Source organism: Gorilla gorilla, chromosome X (genome assembly GCF_029281585.2).
Source record: "Gorilla gorilla gorilla isolate KB3781 chromosome X, NHGRI_mGorGor1-v2.1_pri, whole genome shotgun sequence".
NCBI lineage: Eukaryota > Metazoa > Chordata > Mammalia > Primates > Hominidae > Gorilla > Gorilla gorilla.
This window is the reverse complement of record NC_073247.2, coordinates 29802844-29817465: the sequence shown is the minus strand read 5'-3', so window position 1 is coordinate 29817465 and position 14622 is coordinate 29802844.

The window sequence follows — 14622 nt, the reverse complement described above, 5'->3', positions numbered from 1 at the left end:
AATGAATTTTCTAACAATGACAATGGTCCAATGAGATAATTATCTCCCAGTGTCACTGAAAGTATTCAAAGCAGAAGTTCAAAGCATGACCAGCTCTCAGGATAGCTAGAGAAATAATTTGGGCACTGGGCCAGACTCTGGACTGAGAGATCGTGTTGAGTCCTTCCAACTTGATGAGCAGGTTGCAGTGGAAGAAAACTTCTTAAAGGAGTGAGACGGCGCCATTAAAAGGTAGAGATGGACGTGAGAAACTTGCATGGTATGATTTCAGCAGCTGCTGCTGCTGATAGAATATGAAAGGTAAAAGAGAATGAAAAGGTTGGAGGCCAGATGTCCAGCTCAGGAGAAAAAGCTGGTCTGAATGGTTTGGGACATGTTGACCTGGTGGTGGCAGTGGCACAGCTATCTGAAGATGTCCCCCGGGAACATGGAGTTGTAAGTCTGGAACATATGCTAAAAATATTAATTTGGGAGTCATCTCCACGGGGTGGTGATATTGGTTGTGCATGTATGGGAACTCTGTAGGCCATATGAATATGAATTCATTCATTCATTTGCTCATTCATCCAACACCTATTATTGAGCACCGATTATGTGTCAGACACTGTACTACACACTGAAGATATAGCAAGGAACAAGTAAAATATAGGTCCTACTTAAATACATGATTGAACAAATCAATGGGTTAGAAGGAACAACTTTTCGTTACAGTAGAATTCCAATTAATTAATATAGAAGGAATGATGAAAATAGAAAAAGAAAATCACCATTTGGCAAAGACCACAGTAACTGTTGCAGGTGAGAATTATCATCAATACAGGCTAAAATTAGTGGGTAAATGTATGATGAGAAACAGGACATTTGCATCATCTCAAATGATCTCTCCACTAGATTCATTACAAAGTTTAAAGTAACTTTGCAGTGCAGAAACAAAGTAACCAATTTTTCAATGACTAGGATATTTTCTCTGCACTTCTTGTTCTTCATATATATACATATATACACATGTATATACACGTATATATATACGTATATATATACGTGTATATACATGTGTATATATATACATATATATATACGTGTATATACATGTGTATATATATACGTATATATGTGTATACGTATATATGTGTATACGTATATATGTGTATACGTATATGTGTGTATACGTATACACACATATACGTATACACATATATACGTATACACATATACACATATATACGTATATATACATATACGTATATACACATATATACGTATATATACACACATATATACGTATATATGTGTGTATATATATACATATACATATATACATATACATATATATGTGTGTATATATATACACGTATATATATACGTGTGTATATATATGCACGTATATATATACGTGTGTATATATATGTATTTTATTTATTTATTTTTTTGAGACAGAGTCTCGCTCTGTCGCCCAGGCTGGAGTGTAGTGGTGCAATTTCAACTCACTGCAAGCTCCGCCTCCCAGGTTCACGCCATTCTCCTGCCTCAGCCTCCCGAGTAGCTGGGACTACAGGTGCCCGCCCCCACGCCCGGTTAATTTTTTTTGTATTTTTAGTAGAGACAGGGTTTCACCATGTTAGACAGTATGGTCTTGATCTCCTGACCTCGTGATCCGCCCATCTCAGCCTCCCAAAGTGCTGGGATTACAGGCATGAGACACTGCGCCCGGCCTCTTTTTTTTTTTTTGAGACAGATTCTCACTCTGTTGCCCAGGATGGAGTACAGTGGTGACATCTTGGGTCACTGCAACATCTGACTCCCAGGTTCAAGTGATACTCCTCATTCAGCCTCCCGAGTAGCTGGGAAAACAGGCGAGCACCACCATGTCCGACTAATTTTGTATTTTTTTTTTTTTTTTTTTTTTGAGACGGAGTCTCGCTCTGTCGCCCAGGCTGGAGTGCAGTGGCGCGATCTCGGCTCACTGCAAGCTCCGCCTCCCGGGTTCACGCCATTCTCCTGCCTCAGCCTCCCGCATAGCTGGGACTACAGGCGCCCGCCACCACGCCCGGCTAATTTTTTGTATTTTTTAGTAGAGACGGGGTTTCACTGTGTTAGCCAGGATGGTCTCGATCTCCTGACCTCGTGATCCGCCCGCCTCGGCCTCCCAAAGTGCTGGGATTACAGGCGTGATAATTTTGTATTTTTTTAGTAGAGACGGGGTTTCACCATGTTGGCCAGGCTGGTCTCAAACTCCTGACCTCAGGTGATCTGCCCACCTTGGCCTCCCAAAGTGCTGGGATTACAGGTGTGAGCCACCGTGCCCAGCTGTTTTCAGATATTTGAAAGCGGAGTTGGAAGCAACTTTGAAGGGGAGGGACACTTTGAGATGCTGTGTCAAGTGGTGACAGGTGATGATTGTGGTTAATAGTCATTAACTATAGGCTATAGTAATGTTATAGTAATGTTATAGTCATTAACTATAGGCTATAATAACTGTAGGCTATAGTAACGCGCTAGAACATTCACAAAAGACTCTTGTATCAGGAGAGGAGGCCGGAGAGAAAGAAAGATTTGCAAAAGGCGGGAAGAGAAAGTCTTAAGAAAGGAGGGCTCGTTAATCTTGGGGGAAATTGTAATCCCAGCACTTTGGGAGACCAAGGCAGGAGGATCACTTGAGGCCAGGAGTTTGAGGCCAGCCTGGGCCACAAAGTGATACTCGTCTGTACAAAAAATAAAATAATTAGTCTGGTACGGTGTTGCATGCCTGTAGTCCCAGCTACTAGGGATGCTGACGAGGGAGGATTGCTTGAGCCTAGGAGTTTGAGGCTGCAGTAAGCTGTGGCTGCACCGCTGCACGGCGGCCTGGGTGACAGGGCGAGACCCCATCTCTCTAAAAAACAAAACAAAAAAAACTTATCTGGGTGAAGCAGGGCAATTTTGATTAGAGACCCTGAAATATGCCTTTTTACCTTTCGTTAGCAAATCACCCTACAAGTATTCGATCAAGCTGAGCTTTAAGGCAAATCATGCTCCTTAACATGTCTCCGGTTTTCTAGTAAGAAACACCCATCCCCCAGCAGATGAATTAGAATAGGACAATCATATACATATGTCATAAAAGTCAACAAATATTTGCAAATGTCTTTGATGTACTAAGCAGCAGCTGGTGAAAGGATTATGGCTAGGGGTCATTTTAACTTTGGAACCATATAAATGTTTTTACACGACCATAAAACACAATGACATAAAAATGGAAATGAAATATAACAAACCAATTTAATAACATATCAAGTTGTCGGCATAACCCCGCAGAGAATGATTTCAAGTTATTTCACACCACAGCAATGTGACTGCATATGCTTGGTGGGGTATAGCCTAAAGACAAAAGGAACTGGAAAAAAAAAATCTTAAGGCGAGGCTCACACTTGTAATCCCAGCACTTTGGGAGGCTGAGGTGGGAGGGTCATTTGAACCCGGGAGTTTGAGACCAGCCTAGGCAACATAGGGAGACCCCATCTCTACAGAAAAAAATCTTAAATTGTTCTCATTTGTCAGGTGTTATTATTTAAGACTGCACATACCCACACTGATAAAGTAAATATATAATTATGTTAATGCCATTGGGAACCAAGATTTTCAGTATAAAAAACAGAGACACAAATGTAAAATTCAACAAGTCAAAGCCTAGAGGTCCTGAATTTGAATTGGAAATATCAGTATAAACTCATGATTATTTCCCCCTTTCAAGATACACACACACACACACACACACACACACACACATACATCTTGGCTAGGCTCGGTAGCTCACACTTGTAATCCCAGTACTTTAGGAGGCCAAGGTGGGCAGATCACTTGAGCTCAGGAGTTCAAGACCAGCCTGGGCAACGTGGTAAGACCCTGTCTCTACACAATATAAAAAGTTAGCCGGCCATGGTGGCGCATACCAGCAGTCCTAGCTACTAGGGAGGCCAAGGTAGGAGGATCACCTGTGCCTGGGAAGTGGAGGCTGCAGTGAGCCATCATCGTGCCAGTGCACTCTAGCCTGAGCAACAGAATGAGACTGTGTCTCAAAGCAAAAACGATGTGTGTGTGTGTGTGTGTGTGTGTGTGTGTGTGTGTGTATGTGTGTGTGTATCTTAACTCTCTCCACTGGAAATACCTAGAAGCAAAGAGCAGCCCAATAGTAATTATTCTGAAATCTGGCAAAGGGAAAGAACCAAGGATTTATCCTGTCTTTCTTACATAGACTGAATTTCAATGTCAACAAACAGTTGATGAGGAATAGTTCTTTATAGAACAATTTCCAGCAGTAAATAAAAAAGGAACCATATAATTTTAATATCCCTGTGTTGTAACCCCTGAGGAAGTACTAGATCAAGCTGTTGGGGGATTTGTAATGTTTGGGCGGCTTTAACAAAATACGTGAGACTGGGTAACTTATAAACAACAAACACTGATTGGGCGTGATGGCTCATACCTGTAATCTTAGCACTTTCCGAGGCTGAGGCAGGTGGATCACTTGAGCCCAGGAATTTGAGACCAACCTAGCAAACGTGGTGAAACCCCATCTCTACAAAAAAGACAAAAATTATCTGGGCATAGTGGCAGGTGCCTGTAGTCCCAGCTACTTGGGAGGCTGAGATGGGAGGATGGCTTGAACCCGGGAGGTCGAAGCTGCAGTGAGCCACGATTGTGTCACTGCACCCCAGCCTGTGTGGCAAAGCAAGACCCTGTCTCAAAAAAAAAAAACAACAGACAACAACAACAATAAAAACCAACCAAACAAACAAACCCAGACATTGATTTATTATGGTTCCGGCTGTTGGGAAGTCCACGGTCAGGGCATTCAGTGTCTGGTGAGGGCCTTCTGGCTGAGTCCTCACATGGCAGAAGAGTGGAAGGGCAAAAAATGGCCTGGGGTGTTCCCTTCAACCTCTTCCATCAGGGTGCTAATTCCATTCAAAGGGGCCTGGGGGAGTGGGGCAGAGCTCCATCCTCATCATCTAATCACCTCCCAAAGGCCCCGCTTCCTGATACCCTCACATTGGAGGTTAAGTTTCAGTAGATGAATTTTAGGGGGCACATTCAGACCTCAGCACTGAGGAGGAGACCTTCTAGCTGTGGTCTGAGTGCTGAGCACGAGGTTGGCAATAGATTGTCCTGGTCCTGTTAGACCTCATTAAAGATTTAGACACTTTTCCTAAGAATAATGGGAAGCCAGAGAAGGATGTTCATGTCAGTTTTGCATTTTGTAAATATGGAAGATGAACTGTGCCCTCTCATGACAGGATCCTAAAGGAAATTAATGGAAGGAGGTGCCATAGTGTGTTCAGGAGAGCACGGGGTTCCTGAATCTAAGATAGGTGAACCACAGTGAGTATGAGCATATCTTTCTATATGATTTTTAAAATAGAGACAGTCTCGCTATGTTGCCCAGGCAAGTCTCGAACTCCTGGGCTCAAGTGATCCTCCCACCTCAACCTCACAAAGTGCTGAAATCAAAGGCATGATCCACTGCACTCGGCCCATCATGTCTTTCTATTATCCAATGGAGATATGTGGAAAAATACATATTTTAATAGGGAAGATTTTAGGCACACACTGATGAGTCTGGCCTGAAGTTACTATCAATCATTTTCTGTGGCTGATCCCCAAACGGAAGCAGCCTTTGGAAACCTAAGAACTGTCCTACGGAGAGGCGGCCTAGCATCTGGACTCTGGCACCAGTCTGCCTGGTCTCAAATCCTGGCTCAACCACTTACCAGCTGTGTGACCTCAGGCAATTTGCCTAAACTCTCTGTGCTTCGGTTTCCTCGTCTTTAAATGGAGCATAATGACAACATTCATCTCATAGGGCTGGCTGTCATAAAGCTTATATGGATTAATATTTGTCAGGCACTTAAGACAGAGCCCCATCCTTAATGAGCACTATACTAGAATCTTGTGACTATAAGTAAATATGCAAATCTTTTCACTTGTTGGTGACCTGGGTCCTCACTGGTAAAGCAAAGCTTAGAAATTTCTATCTTCTGGCTTGGAGCAGTGGCTCACGCCTGTAATCCCAGCACTTTGGGAAGCTCAGGTGCCACTGACCGCTTCTTCCAAATATATTATTTTGTCTCTTGTCTTTTATTCCCACGTTCAGTCCCCTTTGTTCAGTCCCCCTAGGTCTGTGTGGGTTACACTGAGTCAGGGAGGGTACACTTGAACCCGGGAGGCAGAGGTTGCAGTGAGCTGAGATCACGCCACTGCACTCCAGCCTGGGTGACAGAGTGAGACTTCGTCTCAAAAAAATATATATATATGCAGTTGGCTCAAAAGACTCTCAGGGCCGCCAGCCCTCGTGTGAATAGAGTCTAACCGTCTGACAAGCCACCTGTTTGGGTCTGCCTGGGATCAACACTTCATGAAGAAGCTTGTCACGGTTCCCAGAAGGAGAGAACAGGCCCTTGCCAAGCTTAAGGGAACAGGATGTATGGCACATTTTGTGCCTGCATAAATAAATGATCTGGATAGAATTCTGTCTATGACTTCTTTTTTTGTAGCATAATAGTGAGGTTGTAGAGAAGGAAAGAGATAAAGAGCTTCATCTGCTTTAATTGTGGGACACAACCCTATTTATCCAACTGACATGGTGTCAAAGGGCCACATTCATTCACTCGTCCAACAGATATTTCAAGAGTGCCTATTCTAGGATGCAGGGCTATAAAAACCAGACAAAACCCTACATTGTAAAGTGACTTAGATCAGGTTGTAAAAACTGGTTTCAAAAGCAACTGGCAGATTTAATCAAAAGATATCCCGAGCTGCACACAGTGGCACATGCCTGTGGTCCCAGCTACTCAGGAGTCAGGAGGATCACTTGAGCCCAGAGTTTGAGACCAGCCTGGGCAACATAGTGAGACCCCAACTCAAAAAAAAAAAAAGGTATCCTGAGTTCTTTGGAAAGGCTCCAGAAAGCCAAGATTTCAAATCTCTACAGTTCTTCGAAGATGAAAGAATTGTGAAAATCATATAGGAAAGAACCCACTTATGTGGGCAACTAAAATTTAAGGAGTTGAGGACTTAGTAATTCTCAAACTGCACCTCAGACAAGCAGCATCAACACATACTGGGAAATCTGTTAGAAATGCACGTTCCCAGACCCCATCCCAAACCTCCTGAATAAGAAAATCTGGGAGTGGAAACCTGCAATCTTTGATTTAAAAAGTTCTCCGGGCTGGACACGTTGGCTCACGCCTGTAATCCTAGCATTTTGGGCGGCTGAGGTGGGAGGACTGCTTGAGGTCAGGAGTTTGAGACCAGCCTGGCCAACATGGTGAAACCCCACTGCTACTAAAAATACAAAAATTAGTTGGGCGTGGTGGCGCACCTGTGGTCCCAGCTACTTGGAAGGCTGAGGCAGGAGAATCACTTGAGCCTGGGAGGTTAAGACTGAAGTGAAATGTGATCACACCACTGCCCTCCAGCCTGGGTGCTAGAGCAAGACCCTGTCTCAGAAATAAAATAAAATAACAAGCTCTCCAGGTATTTTGGATGCCAAGTTTGAGGACCATAGATGTACTTTTTAACAAAGGACAATTCCACCAGGTGGCATTCCAACATGAGAAATAACAAACAGATCTGTTCTGCAGTTTCAGAAAAATTCCACCAGGTGACTCACTAACCTGCGTACAGCCGTCCCCTTTATCCACGGGTTTGCTTTCTGCAGTTTCCGTTATCCACGGTCAACCTCTGCCAAAAATATTAAACAGAAAATTCTAGAAATAAACAATTTATGTTTAAAATTACATACTGTTCTGAGTAATGTGATGAAACCTCGCACCGTCCTGCTCTGTCCCGCCTAGGCTGTGAATCAGTACTTTGTCCACGGTATCCACACTGAATATGCTACCCCTCATTCGTCACTTAGCCATCTTGGTGATTAGATGGAAAAAGCCAGTATACAGAGAACTTAGTACTATTCAAAAGTTTCAGGCATTCACTGGGGGACTTGGAACATATACCCTGAAGATAAGGGTTGGCAGGGACCACTATAGTGGGAAAAACATATTTGTCCTGCAATTACGCGACAATTCTACCTGGTGGCACTCTAACCTGAGTAATAGGGAAGACCCTCATAAGCAATTGCAGGCAAATTCCATCAGGGGGCGATGTAATCAGAGTAATAAGAAAAACATATCTGTGTGCAATTACAAGAAAATGTTACTAGGTGGCACTCGAACCTCATTAATAAGAAAAACACCGCTACACTCCAGCCCGGACAACAGAGCCAGACTATTTCAAACAGAAAAAAGAAAAAAATCTCACCTGGTGCGGTGGCTCACGTTTGTAATCGCAGCACTTTGGGGGGCCAAGGTAAGCGGATCACTTGAGGCCAGCAGTTGGAGACCAGTCTGGCCAACATGGCGAAACCCCATCTCTATTACAAAAGTACAAAATATGTCCCGGCGCGGTGGCTCACGCCTGTAATCCCAGCACTTTGGGAAGCCAAGGTGGGCAGATCACGAGGTCAGGCTTCTGAGACCAGCCTGGCCAACATGGTGAAACCCCATCTCTACTAAAAATACAAAAATTGGCTGGGCATGGTGGCGCGTGCCTGTAATCCCAGCTACTCGGGAGGCTGAGGCAGGAGAATCGCTTGAACCAGGGAGTTGGAGATTGCAGTGAGCTGAGATCACGCCACTGCACTCCGTCTCAAAAAAAAAATAAAAATAAAATAAAGAGTACAAAAAATTAGCCGGGCGTGGTGGTGTGCACCTGTAGTCCTAGCTACTCTGGAGACTGATGGGAGGATCACCTGAGCCTGGGAGGTGGAGGCTGCAGTGAGCCGAGTGCATGGCGCCACTGCACTCCAGCCCAGGCGACAGAGTGAGAACCTGTCTCAAAAAAAAAAAAAAAAAAAAAAAAAATCTGCCCTACAATCCTGCAATTTACATGACAACCCCACAGGGGGCATTCTAACATAAGAGATACAAAAATATATTCTGCAATTACACAAAATTCCACATGATGACACTCTAACACAACAAATTAAAAATTGTTATGCACTTATGTAAAAAGTCCACATCTAACATAAGAAATAAAAAGCCAGCTCTGTAGTTACATAAGAATTCCACAGGTGGTGCTGTAACATAATGAGAAAATTTGTCACGTGTCTGGAATTCTCTTGGAATTTAGTCAAGAACCATATTAATACATGGTGATAAACTTATAGAATTTATTTACTTGGTAAATTAAAATGTAAGTTAAAATTTAGTACATATGATTTGAATATATCTTAATATAGGGCTTATTCTTTGCATTTTAATGACTTGTTTGCACATTCTTCCTACCAGTAGTAGATCCTCTGGGGCAGAAATCAAATAATCTAATTTTTCAATCTCCTCAACCTCTACTACAGTAGTTGATGCATAATAGGAATTCAATATTAAACAAGTTAAAAGAAGAATGAATTAAAAATGTGAGGCTGGACATGGTGGATCATGCCTGTAATCTGAGTACTTTGCGAGGCCGAGGTGGCAGATCACCTGAGGTCAGGAGTTCGAGACCAGCCTGGCCAACATGGTGAAACCCTGTCTCTACTAAAAATACAAAAACCAGCCGGGTGTGGTGGCACACGCCTGTAGTTCCAGCTACTTGGGAGGCTGAGACAGTTGGACGGGTAGGGGGAAATGTGATCAAGACTGGAATAACGATGTTCTTTTCAATGCCTTCAAGTTGAGATTTTTTTTTAAAATTAGTGAACTAAAACATAAGCAAAATTAAGTTTATTTTTAAAAAGTAAGACCTGTAGTCCTAGCTATTTGGGAGGCTGAGGTGGGAGGATCACTTGAACCTGGGCTGTAGTGATCTGAGATTGCACCACTGCACTCCAGCCTAGGCGACAGAGTGAGACCCTGTCTCAAAAAAAAGAAACTCAGTAAGAAAATGAGGTTTGATTGTGCTTTCAGAAGCTATTGAAACTATTTCAGTAACTTAGTTATTCAGGAACATGGTTTTCCAATTAACTGGGTTGATGGCCCAGAGGAGCCTGGAAAAGCTGCCTTTAGGGTCCCCACAGGATTCATCCCAGAAGGGAGTGTCTCACTCTGCCCAAGGCTGGGCTGCACCAGCAGCTGCAGAAGGACAAGGCAAGGGCCTGGTGATTTGCAGACCAGACACACTCGAGGCCAGGCCGGAGCTCGCTTAGGAAACCTGGGAAGCAGCCAAGCTCCCTTCCTGCCAGCTGGAGGCTCTTTCTGGTGCTAATTGCTGCCTCCTCCTTTTTGAGATCCCCCGAAGCCACAGAGTCCTGTTCCCTCATTCCATCAAAGCCTGCTTTCCTGGTGCTCACCAGCTAATGTACCCCTGATTATTTCCAGTTCCACAGCCCGAAAGCTGTTTCTAAATCGGAAATCCGAATCTTCTGTCCTGACTGGCCTCTCCGTCTGACTGCCCTCAAGTTCACGGTCACACTGCTAACTTCAGGTCTAGTCTCCCTCACCACCTTCTGTTTTGCCTTTGGGAAGGGAATTTGCGTTTTCTTCCCAGCTAAAGACCTAAACTCCAAAGAAATCTCAAATGGTGGTGTTTTAGGCATCAGCCACTGATTAGGGATTGGTCAAAGACGAATCCAGGGCTCTTCCTGGCACTGGGCTGCGCTTTGGCCCCTGGTCTGCATTGCTCACACAGCTGGGAGCTCCTGGGGCCCTGGGCTTTGACTCGCAGGGATGTTACAAGATGCCCTATTAGCCTATTTAAAAATCAAAATGGGTGTCCAGGGCCCTGGCATTCATGGTCTCTGTCATCAGTCACCGCTTCATACCCTGGAGCTTTGCAAAGCCCTGAGTGCCACACTACCGCCACTCCTCAGCTGTGCTCCACGGCACCTGAGCTTTCCCACACAGTTCTAGAGCCTTCTTCTAAACAGGACTGTGTCTGTCACTGCCTCCACCTCTGCACCTAGTTGGGCCACGCTTGTCCGTGTCTCTCATCTGGGCTTCTTGAGGAGGTTAACTAGCAGCCTTGTCCTGCTCCTGTCCACTCTCTATGTGGCAGTCAAGGGTGTCTTCCAAAAGCATAAACCAGATCTTATCCCTCCCCTGCTTAACGCACACCGGTGCTTTCCCACTGCAATTTAGAGTAAAAGCCAGAGTTCTTACCAGGACCTATTAAGGCATGACCTGATCAGACCCCGACTTCTCCCCTCCTCACTGGCCTTCTGTTGGCTGTAGCCTGGCCACATCGTCTCTCCCTTCTGTTCCTCCAATACCCCCACTTGTTCCAGGCTCCGAGCTCTTTCACAAGCCCATGCCCAGATCTCTGCATAGATGCCCCCTTCTCTGCCCTGAGGGCTCAGCTGGTGTCACCAGATAAAGCTGCCCCTCCCTGCTGCCGCCGAGTGACTTTTCCCTGTGACTAGACCCATCTGCTCCGTGGAATGATTTTGTTCATGTGTTTGTCGTGGGTGTTCCTCACTAGAATGGGAGGACCCTCCAAGGGTAGGTATCTTGAACATGGTGCTCCTCTCAGAGCCTAGAATGGTACTAGACGACGTGTTCATGGAATCTTCTCCACTCAGACTAATACTGTATCACAAAACCCTTGCGTCAGCTGCATCTGTGTATGTACAAGAAACCACAGTCCATCAGTCAGAATGAGGGTCCTTAGGAAGCCTTGGATAGAGAACATGTCAGAGGGTTCTGTTTCTCTCCTGTTCTTGGTCCAGTGTGAGGACGAATGGGAAATAGATGCCCTGTGAGGCTGGCCTGACTTCAGCTTCTGGAGGTCTCAACCTTGTAGCAAGTGGACAAAGGAGTTTAAAAGGGGAAACGTGGCTCCTGCATCTTGGCACTTCTTGTTTGCTACTGTTTTACACATTTGAGGACGTGGCCTCATCTTCTGGAATAAGTATGGTTTTAGGTTAAATGTTGGCAGGACGCTGGTTTCTTCAAAATGAAAAAAATATCATGCAAATCTGAAACAAAGTTTGAATAATCTTATTTCATTTCATGGTCATTCATTGATACGTTTTATGGTTTTAGGTTCTCTTAGACCTGTGGTTCTCAAAATCTCAGGAGGGATTTTGTCCCTAGGAGCCATTTGGCAGTGTCTGGAGACATTTTTGGTTGTCACTGCTTGGGGAGGAGGGTGCTACTGGCATCTGGTGGGACGAGGCCAGGGACACTGCTAAACATCTCACAGCACACAGGAAAGCCCGCAACAAAGAACAACATGTTACCAAATGTCAACAGTGCTGGAGTTGAGGAACATGGTCTTAGACTATGAAAATAAATCATGCATTGCCTGAAAAGAAAATGCACGTTCTTTTCAGCAAGTGAAAAATACAGATAAACCCAGAGAAGAGAAACTGCAAGCAACTGTCAAACTTTTGGTGTTTTAGCTTTCTAGTATTTTTTTCTAAATACAAATATATTATCAACAAAAATGATATGTGGCAGGAATAGTTTTTTTTTTTTTTTTTTTTTTTTTTGAGATGGAGTCTCCCTCTGCCACCTAGGCTGGAGTGCAGTGGCACGATCTCGGCTCACTGCAACCTCGGCCTCCAGGGTGCAAGCGATTCTCCTGGCTCAGCCTCCTGAGTAGCTGGGATTACAGGCACCCACCACCATGCCCGGCTAATTTTTGTATTTTTAGTAGACACGGGGTTTCGCCATGTTGGCCAGGCTGGTCTCAAACTCCTGACCTCAAGTGATCCACCCGCCTCAGCTTCCCAAAGTGCTGGGATTACAGGCATGAGCCACTGCGCCTACCCACTGTAACTCTTTTTAAATTCTGCTGCAGAACCATGTACATATCATTAAGGAACATTCTACTACATAATTTTGAATGACCGTATCATATTTTGTTGTATTTTGTTGTATTATTTAATCATCTCCCTACCATCGGATATTTACATTTTTCTGGTTTTATCTATTATTCTCAGTGCTTTGATGAAAGATGAACATTTTGTGCACAAGTGTGATTCTTTCCAAAGGATATTCTTAGAAGTTGGGCTGCTGGATCAAAAGTTTTAAGGCTTTCGTGTCTACCTTTGAAAACAACTAACTGGATGGTCAGGTCATTGTGGGTGGAGACACATTTTGCAGTCCTTGGTATCTCTTATTGTAACTACCTGTCTTAGGTGTCTTAGGTGAGGCAGCCCCAGCAGCAGATCTTGACAATAAGATTTGAGGCCGGGCACGGTGGCTCACACTTGTAATCTCAGCACTTTGGGAGGCCGAGGCGGGCGGATCACCCGAGGCCGGGAGTTCGAAACCAGCCTGGCCAACATGGTGAAACCCCATCTCTACTAAAAATACAAAAATTAGCCAGGCATGGTGGTGCACACCTGTAGTCCCAGCTACTTGGGGAGGCTGAGGCAGAAGAATTGTTTGAACACAGGAGGGGGAGGTTGCAGTGAGCTGAGATCACGCCACCGCACTCTAGCCTGGGCGACAGAGTGAGATTCGGTCTAAAAAAAGAAAGAGAATAAGATTTGAGTGCAGGCCGGGCATGGTGGCTCACTCCTGTAATCCCAGCACTTTGGGAGGCAGAGGCGGGAGGATCATGTGAGCCCAGGAGCTTGAGACCAGCCTGAGCAATATAGGGAGACCCCTATCTCAACAATCAATCAATCAATCAATCAATCAATCAATAAAAACATTAGCCAGGTATGCTGGTGCGTGCCTGTAGTCCTAGCTATTCTGGAGGCTGAGGTGGGAGGATTGCTTGAACCTGGGAGGCAGAGGCTGCAGTGAGCCAAGATTGTGCCACTGCACTCCAGCCTGGGAGACTGTGTAAGACTCTGTCTCAAAAAAAAAGAAAAAAAAAAGAAACAAAAGATTTGAGTGTGAGTAGTTTATTTGACAGAAGCACCAGTCAGGGAGTGTGGAAGTGAGACAGGGAAGAGAAAGCAGCCAGTATAAGGCATTCCAAGGAGCAAGTTACCTTTGTGGACAACTGGGGCTTCATACCCCTGGGAAGCTCCAGGAGAGAGTGCAGAACACATCTTGGGGTTGTCCCAGCTGAGGGGAGAGGAAGCTGGGGTATTGATCCTCCCACTCTCATTGATCACTGGCAGAGGGAGGGCTCTCCTGGGGGGAACTCCCTGTCACCCTGGCCTTCCCTGCAAGCTGGCTCAGCACAGGCCCACCATAGCCAGACACAGCCCCTGGCTGGAGAGTGAGGGGTGCTTGCAGGAAGAATCCACCATTGGGCATGGGAACGGTGAGTGCCAAGGGTGTTACCATTGGTGCAGTGTGGGCTGCCCTGGCTCCATAGTGAACACATAGCAGATGCCCACTCAGTATTTTCAAATAAACTAATGAGACTGGCAGCTTTTTTCCTTGTAGGATGAAAGAGTTAGATCTTTTTAGAGTAGAAGGTGAATTGAGGCTCGATCCAGCCAAGCCTCCCGCTTCACAGATGAGCCAGCGGGTCCAGAGAACTGAAACACATTGTCAAAGCAAGGCTTCCTTTCCCACCCAGTGATGGAGGGCTGTTTATGTGTGGGGTTGTGGAGCTGATCATTCTCGTTATGGACAAGCATTCAGCTCTGCACACTGGATTGCATGATTACTGTCTGTTTCTCAAACATTTCACCCAAGCTCTCTTCTGTTTCAGAGCTTTGAACTTGCTGTTTTCTTCTGCATA